The following is a 9141-nucleotide window of genomic DNA, read 5'->3' as shown; positions in this document are numbered from 1 at the left end:
CTCAGATTGTTGCAATGCAGGTAAGCGCTGTTGTGAGTGACACTGACTTTGTCACTACGTGTAGCATTAGTTGGAGAATTTGAAAAGACAGGTTCATGAAAAAAATATGAATGTTGTCAGACAACCCTGCATTTTTTATTATTAAAAAATCTTGAGTGAATTTAATGCTTATGAAAGTGAAGGACAGCTCCTTCGCACATCTCTTTCAATATGTCTCAGATCTGACCTGCAGCGCCTCTTTTCTGTCGGTTATGGGTGTTTAGAAAAGATGACACCCCGTTTTAAATGGGGGTAGTGTTGAAAAATGGATGTCTGACAGCTAACACAAGGCAGAAAAACTCATTTTTCAGTTGTCCCCAAGATACAATTTAATCGCAAGTCTTTGGAGACTATACGTTTGTTCTAATATAGTACTTGAAAGGTCAGTCAATTTTTGCCTACCTTGCAATTCAAGGTAAATGTGATGGTTTCATCTCTCATGAATGGTCCTCAAAGTTGTGTTGCAAAAATTATGCTTCACCCATAGGATGGATTAAACAGGGCCAGCCCTATCATTAGGCAGAGTGAGGCCACCTCAGGCAGCAGATACTGGTGGTGAGGTGTTGGAGGACAGAGCTGTGTTGGCCACAGCCTGCCCTGTGATCCCTCCTTCCCTCAAGGGTAGTGGAGGCTACCAGTATGGAAATAACATTTAGCTGGTTAAATTCTTCTTATGGAACTGGTAGAGGAAAGTATTTCATCCTTTGCTTCAGGCAGCGAAATATCTTAGGAACCTAGAAAGCTGGCTTATATTGAGTTAGTCCATTGGTCCATCTATCTTTGTATTGTCTATATTGACTGACAGTTGATCTCCAGGGTTTCACACAATGGATATCCCCAGCCCTACCTAGAGATGCTGGGGATTGGACCTGAGATGGGATAGCCATGGGGATAGACACAGTGTTGCATGGAATGTTCTCAGGTTACAGGATTCATTCAAAATATTCCTCAAATCTATCTAAATGCAAAAAAAAATATGTTCACATGCACATCCCATTTTCAGTTTACTTCACTGCTGCTTGACCAACTAACCTGCCTCTCTCCTATGCAGTGCTATAAAACATGTGGAAAAAAACGAGATGTCATCTTATGTAGAACTCTTACTTTGCAACAAGACACCAGGCATAATCTTTTAAAATAATCTTCCTCTAAAGCAGTAGCAAGTCAGTTACTCCCACATTATTCTTCTTGGGCCTATTGGCCACATTTCCATGGCAATTTATGTGCTGGCCACGGTAGGTGATAAATCACCATAAAGCAAGGATGGAGAACCTGAATTCCTATAGCTTCCATCGTCCCTGACTGAGGCTGATTGGAGTTGAGTCCAACAACATCTGAGAGGTCACAGGTTCCCCATTCAGGTCCCCCCATACCATAAGGTAAATGGAACAATGATAGAACCAATGGCAAGTCTATCTTATCATAAAGAACTCAAGGTAGCGTACACAGTAATCTCACACCACCTTAGTTCAGAAGCAGATCTCTGTCTATTCCAAAAAATGACTCACCGGCTCTTTAGATTGTTACCAATTAGTTATTTGGTATCATTCAGTTCCCATGGTTGTGTAATATTCACAAAATGTACAACTGATAAGTTTAGTTACCAAACAAGTAAAGTTACATTAAATAGGAATAAAAAGCACATTTGCTTTAATTCTTAAGGTTTATTTTGAGTAAAAGCACACAAACAAAAAGCTTGAATTGTATGAATGCAGTCCTCTGTGGGCATTTTTTTCTTGGTACCATATACAGCTACGTCCATAAAATAGCTAGATTACAATAGTAGATCAAGAGTTAGGAAATACAGTCCACAATCCATACTTTGCTTACTCAAAATGGGAATATTTTGATCAATTGATTTATGGACTTGAGCTATCATTGTCTTATTTATGTAAGCAAATCCATGACTTTCAGTATCATATTTCAGTGCCCATAAAGAAACAGCAACCAGAAGACATAGATTAGGATTACATCAATTTAAATCATGCCATATATCTTGAATGTCATCTTTATTTATATTGAAGGAGCCTGATAGCAATGGATTCTAATTTTAGTCAACTATTAAAAGTGGGCAGATTTAAATCCTGCCACAAACTGTAATGCACAATGTAAGGTACACAATGGAAACCTTGTGTCCTAGCCATTCATCAGCCATTTTGGGAGGAGAGCGCTCTGCTCTTAAATGAAAGGGACCAATTGTCCTTGTAAGTCTCCCATTGCTTGGCTGGAGTCCACCATTTGCAGGAGGTGCTGCTCTTAGCACCTGATTTATTATTACTTTGAGTGGAGTTGTGCTGCTTTGCAATTCTGATACCTCCATTAGAAAATTGGGATGTGGCATTAAAATTTTATTGAGAAATGCTCTGTTTGCATTTTGCCCCACTTAGCATCAAATTGCCTTACACTGGGAAAGAAAGTTTATTAAATTTTCATTAAAACACTTGCATGATAGTTAAAATTCAGGGGCGGAGGGGGATAGAAGGTGGAAGGAAAACAATGAGGATCAATTGGTTAAGAAGAAACAGTGTCTAGAATTTATATTGCTATATGCAACATTGGCCACATTAAGCCTGTTATCTTCTCCTCATCTCTATGCTTGTTAAGGTTGACCCCTATCAACACAGAGGAATCCTAAAAGTGTCCAATTTTGTGTGATATTGTAGATTTGAATACAATCTAAACATTTAAAAACATAAATTGTCAGTAATGCATTGTTATTTACCTTATATCTGCTTTCACTATATTGTTTTCTAGTTTGTCAGAATGTCTAAGGATTAGTCGCTTCCTTTATTTGATTACTTTGGCCTCCCCAGTACTGCTTAGAATATGTGATATAATCATATCTTTTTCCCACTTGGACTTCCTGTGTTCAAATTTAATGTCCGATGGAATGGTGTGTGTGTGTGTGTGTGTGTGTGTGTGTGTGTAATATTTAAGATGATATCTGAAGAAAGATTCATAAAAGCTGATCCAAAACAAATATCTTCTTACAAAATGACCACAAAGGATCCTTTTTTTCTTTTCTTTTTTTTAAACACAGTGGAATATATTTTGCTACGGGGAGTTGAGAGCAGTCAGACTTTGAAACTTGCTTCTTCTTCTTTTCCCCCAGCGAAAACCCTCAGGGCAAAATAAACAGTATTATTCTAGGTCTAAACACACGCACACAGAGAGTTGATAAGAAAATTATAATGCAGGAAGAAAGCTGTGCATATAAAAGAGGTGTGTGCTAGTATGTTTTTATTTCATACATTCAGCCACACTAAAATGCATGTTTAAATGATTGCATTTGACAAAGGAAAGACAAGGAAAAATGGTGCCGCATCTTTAATTTATTAGTTTACATGAGATGCAGGCAATTGCCTGTGGGTACCAGATTGTGATTTTTCTACTCAAGTAGATTCCTCATGTTTTACTGATGAGCTATACACCAGACCCTTGTGTTCTTTATAGGAAGAGTTTCATGGAACATCTGCTTCAATTGCTCTAGCCCTCATTTTTGTTTTGTCACCAAACTCGCTTATACTACAGAGGCGTTGGCTATAAAAGCAGCTGCTTTAATTCAATCGAATATCAAGGAGGCACTTTCTCTAATAGCTGTAATACAGCTGTTTGTGTGTAATGTATTCCAGAGCAAACAAAGTGGTTTGACGGAATTAACGCAGCATTCTGCCATGCTTCATGAGATACAGAGTTTTCTAAAGTATTACTATCGAGGTACCTCTGTGAGTTATATGACTGCACGTCTATCCAGTACCCACACGTTAACATTGCCTGTACCTATTTGTACATAGGAACATAGGATGCTGCCTTATAGTGAGTCAGACCATTAGTCTCTATCTAGCGCAATACTGTCCTCACTGACTGCCAGTGGCTCTCCAGGATTTCAGGGAGATTCTCAGCATTACCTGGAGATGCTGGTGATTGAACCTTGGACCTTCTAGATACAAAGAAGACGTTCTACCTCTGAACCAGGACCCTTCGTTATGTAGGAGGGTGCTTAGGATGTTGAGTGTCTCACTGAATAAGCCTGAACATAGGTGCCCAGCATTCATGGAATGACTCTTGCTACACGGAGCTATCTGCTAATGGAAGAAGAAAGGAGACTTTTTTGGTTATTACCCTGTTCATTGCCCTGTCTCTTTGCAGCCCTCCCCTCTTTGCCATCTTCTAGCCTGTTCTGGAAAGACAGCTAAGTCTCTGGAGCTGATTTTAGGGGGTGCTGAGGTGGGAAAATGCAGGCCCAAAATGCCCACCCTCTGTTTTTTCATTACTAAATACCTCTGCTAAATCAATAACCTTTCTGTGGGTGCAAAGGGTATAATTTTTTTTTCTTGCTCTTCTGGAATTGCATGCTATTCGCAGCCATGGTCACAACCGGTGAGGAAATGATCCCTGCCCAATCTCAGACCGATGGCTGCAGTGGTTCTCCAACAAGGTTCTCCAGACTTTGTTAGTGTATGTGGGTTTATGTATGCAGAGAAAAGGGACAAGAAAGGGTTAATTTAGTAGGTGTGCTTGTCCTGCACCTGCAGCTGGTTAAGTGTGAGTCAGCAAACTTGTGAGAGTGAGTCAGAGAGTGACTCAGCACAATCGAAAGCATAAATACCCTTGTGTTTGTAGCAAGTTTGCATCGGCCTGCCACCTCTTGGCTAGAACCTAATCTGTGTTGGAACGTTGCAAGGAGGACATGTTGCTGGCAATACCTTTTGTTACTTTTGCTGTATGATGTTTGTTGGGACAGACTGAGGTAGGATTACTTTATGCTGCAACTGTATGAAACTGTTAAGCATTGTACTTTGGGCTACCTTTCAGTAAAGGAACTGTCTGGTGTTTTTGACAACCCTATTCCGGGTTTTCCATTTGCACAGTCTGTTGGCATGTGGAATGGACACTCTGCACATGCCTCAACAGATTTTACCTCTTGGAATGAGTACAGTAGGAGAGATAACGGGGTCACATGAGAAAAAAGAAACTGGATCCACAGGAAATACTGGATTGGGAGAAATATCACTTCCCTATTGCCCCAATGGGTGATGATGGTGGTGAGTTTATGACCCTCTATGTATACACTGGAGGTCTGTCCATTGACTTACATAGGCCAAGGCATATATTCATATGAAAAAAATAACCTCTCATTGAAGTCGCTGTGATTAGGTTGCCCTGAAAAAAATAATCCCTGTGATGAAAAGCTAGATCTGTTTGTCAGAGCAAACGATCCCCCTCTGCTATTGAGCTTTAGGCACATTTGTTACCACAGAGCATCTACAAAGCTTGGGGATTCCCTGATCTATTTTGGAGTGCCTTGTTAACTGTGCACTCTGACTTGGAAACATTCCCCAAAACACAATGAGTCACCTTGTAATTTAGAGCTGATGCACACTCCTACCAAATGTTAGTTAAACACATGTTTAATGACCAGGAGGTGGTTCTGGAAAAGATGGGGCAAACGGTAGCTTATGGCCACGCAGTCTCACTGCTGGATGAAAGGGCTGTCTGAGGGCCATTCTGGCTGAGAGGTGAAGACAAATAACAGTTGTCCCAGCCGTGCTGGAGGACTGGACCATACACCTCCATTTCTTCTCCTTCCAGCACCCTGCAACAGCCAAGGCATCTTTCAGAAGCATTCTGTGGACTGTGCTACGCATGGAACAAATTCACATGGAGCCTTTCCCAAATGCTTACCATGGCAGACTATACCTGACTGATACACCCAGGCTTCTGTTTGTATGTTTGGTTTGGCATGCTGTGGCTGAACATTACAGCAAGGCCTACTGCCAATTTGCCTGTTCAGAGAAGCCCCTACAGTTGATGATTTCATGCTGCCTTATGTGATCCATGAATGGGAAAGCCTTGCTGCTGCTAAGTGATCTCATGTGCTCCTTAAATGACTTCATGTGTTCAGTAAATGTGAAGCTCTTACCACTAAATAATAGGGGAGGATGTGTCACCCAGAAGTTTTAATGGATGAAATGGGGAAATGACAGATCTTGCAGCCATGTTTCCATGTCTCACCAGCAATGCAGCCCGACAACCAGCCCACAGTTGGTTGTTGTTGAGAATATTCATAAATTTCGGGGTAACGAGCAGGAACAATTCAGGTTTTAACTGGCTTTACTGTAATTTCAGAAAGAGGTTCAAATGCTTCACGGAGTGATGATAGCCATCTTCCAACTCTGCTGCTCCTGTGCCTGCAACATGGGACATTTCTGGGAGGTGAGCGATGGAGTGAGCTCATCTTGTTCTAAGAACCATAATTTCCAAATTCGCTGACTGTTTTACCCCTTGTTTTGTGGGACTTTCCTTTCTTACAGCGTGCATGACCCTACCATGGTGAAATGGATGTGTGAACTTCCATTGATTCCCTCCCCCCTTGTTAATTCAATAAAGGCAACCAAATTCATCCTGTGCACCAAAATGGTGTCCATTTTTGTATTTGTTCTGGGTAAGATGTACTAAGGTAGCATGACCTCTAAGGTAACAGGATGCACAATCTCCTGCTGTGGTGCATCATCTCTGTGTGTACCTCAAATAATAAGGTGAATTGGGGTGATTCAGGGTAGCCTTTTTTTTACATTGCTGAGTCGGATTGCCCCATTAACAAGGCATGTTTGGGTGGATTAGGAAGTGCCTAAACACCCAAGTAACTCTATTGGCTTGGTTTTGTTTTTCCTCCCTGTTCTTTTCTGAGAAATGAACTAAAGAGGAATACATTTAAAAGCACTCTTAAACCACTTCAACTGTTTTCGCCATAGAAATCTGGGGACAGTAGTTCAAGGGTGCTGGGAGGGGGTCTCCTAAGCAACTTCCAGTACCTTAGCAAACTACATTTCTCAGGATTCTTGGGAGGAAGCCATGTTTCTTTAAATGGTAGGAGAGGGCTTTAAATGTGTGGTGCAGATGTAACCCAAGCTGACTGGGAAAATGTTCAGAGCCTGAGAGGCAAGACTGCAGAGGACAGAGTGGTGGAGAAATGTGGGTGTCTTTTCTTCTGATGGGTAGAAAGGGAGATCTGCCCACAGAATCGGCCTTCCACAAGCAAAGCAAATATGGATGCAAGCAGGTATCTGAATGGGCAGCTTCATCTGCATCTTGATGCTCCTGTGGGGACCCATTAAACTGATTGGATGCATTTTTCATGAGTATGAGGATCAATGTGCATCAGAAACATGTCCAGACCCATTTAACTCTAGTCCTGATTTTCTTTGTGCAACCAGTTGCCCATGACTAGAGCGGAATTGGGTTTATTTTGTTCAACAGAATGCAGGAAGCAAGGGGGGCATTGGCCATTGAAGAATGGTGTGCTTTTTGACCCCGAAATTGCAGCTCAACTCTCTGCCAAGAAATTTTTGGTGTGCATAAAGTTGGACTCCATCAAGTCTTTTTTTTAATGACTAGGTTCTGACTTCCCCGTATTTTAATTTCATCCACACTGACACATGCCTAGAGGGGAGAAAAAGAGAGCATTGCTGTTGGGAACAAAGAAACTCCACCGAGTCTGAAATCCTCTCTAGTTGGAGTGTCATTATCATTGGGAGATTTAAAAATAAAAGAAATATGGTTTATCATTATATGAGAATTGCCATTGACAAGGCTGGTAATTAGCCTCATATTATTTTCAGCATAGTTCACATCTACACATCACAAGGCAGAAAATAGGCGACTTAGACAAACAGAATCCTTGTAAAAGATCATTAAGAGTCCTACTGTGACATGCCACGAACAACCTCGTTGATACAACTTAAGTCATATGCATGATTGTATGTTTTAGACTGTAGGAGGTAGCGACTGATTTTGCAAAGCCACAATGGTTTATACATTGATGATCAGAGTAAAATCTAACAATGCTTGCCTTGTTAATGTCAAAGAAGACAGTTTAATATATGCTCATTATAATCTTGTTTGCAGCTTGGTTTAGGGTTACTTCAATGTCTCTCTAAGAGAGCTTTATTTTTAACTCAAGGTTTAGTACAGAGTGATAAACAAGCACTTCTCACGGGGCTGCACACCAATGCCTGTAGAATTGTTATTTAAGGCTCAGCCATAAAAATGATGCATTAATGCTATATACGCAACCCCCCCCCCCCGTCTTAGAAGAAATGCTGGGGAGAGAGGAGGAGAAATTGTACCTTTTTTGTCTTCCTTGTTTTGTATTTGTGCATGCATGTATGAAGATTTAAATGTTAATCATCCCACTATGGACTCTATGCTAAATATTCTTCTTTATAGCTCAAAAACTGGTATAACAAGTGAGCCTCTTGACTTATTTTATGAGGCAGAAAGTAAATATTCCTTTGTTTTGTAAATGGATTTCTCGGCCTGTGTTTGTCTCTATCAGCTTGACAGCAATATTTACTCATGTGGCCTTTCTCGAGTCATACAAGGTGTAAATTCTAATATTAATAAATGGGATAAGCGTGAAGAAATCGGCATCCTGTTTGTTTCAGTTTTACAAAGGACTTCCGATGTGTCTAGAGGGCTGCCACAATTTCTGTCTCATTTATCCTTACAACAATGCTGTTTCCATTTTACAGAAAGAGGACTGAGACTGTGAATGTGTTTTGCCTTGAGTCAGTCACTGAGTCTTAGTTAGACGGACAGACGGACGGACGGATGGTTGAACAGACCAGCTTCCAACATTCTCTCACACCTGGATGTGAAGCAGCTATACAAATGAAGGTACGGTGCTATGGAAGAGCAGATTCTCAATGGATAGAGCAACTGGGACAGAAAGCAGGATTATGCTAGTACTGTCCTCCAATGCTGTCCTTCAGTTATACATTAGTAAATGGTTGACAGTCACTCCATGGCAGGGGATGTAAAGTACCACTGTTGTGGTGAGGGGGAAGCATGCCTTCTGACCCCAAAACTGAGTGACTGGGATGTAGAATGCCTGGATCAACGAGTTTCTGATTGTGCATATTTTACTGAATGCACAGAGAAAGGATTGTAGATCTAAAGTGAATAGGTACAGATGGTTGTGCTTTACAAGCACCTTTGCCATCTGCAAAAAGCTCTCCTCTGGATGTGCCAGATTTGTATTCTGAACCAGGTAAATTCTCAGGGTGGCTTTCAAAATTAGCCCTACTTGGAGTAGACCCA

General features: G+C 41.0%; 1 long non-coding RNA gene across 1 annotated transcript; it reads left to right on the top strand.

Annotated features, from left to right (window-relative positions):
* Positions 1-4689: 4689 nt before the first annotated feature.
* LOC117049390 lies at positions 4690-8687 on the top strand. The gene is made up of 3 exons (XR_004426986.1): positions 4690-4789; positions 6169-6255; positions 8574-8687. It is a non-coding gene; the product is annotated as an uncharacterized LOC117049390 (long non-coding RNA).
* Positions 8688-9141: the final 454 nt, after the last annotated feature.

The sequence above is a fragment of the Lacerta agilis genome, chromosome 7 (assembly GCF_009819535.1).
Source record: "Lacerta agilis isolate rLacAgi1 chromosome 7, rLacAgi1.pri, whole genome shotgun sequence".
Taxonomy (NCBI): domain Eukaryota; kingdom Metazoa; phylum Chordata; class Lepidosauria; order Squamata; family Lacertidae; genus Lacerta; species Lacerta agilis.
Note: the sequence above shows the minus strand (reverse complement) of the source record. Positions and strands in the feature narration are given on the sequence as shown.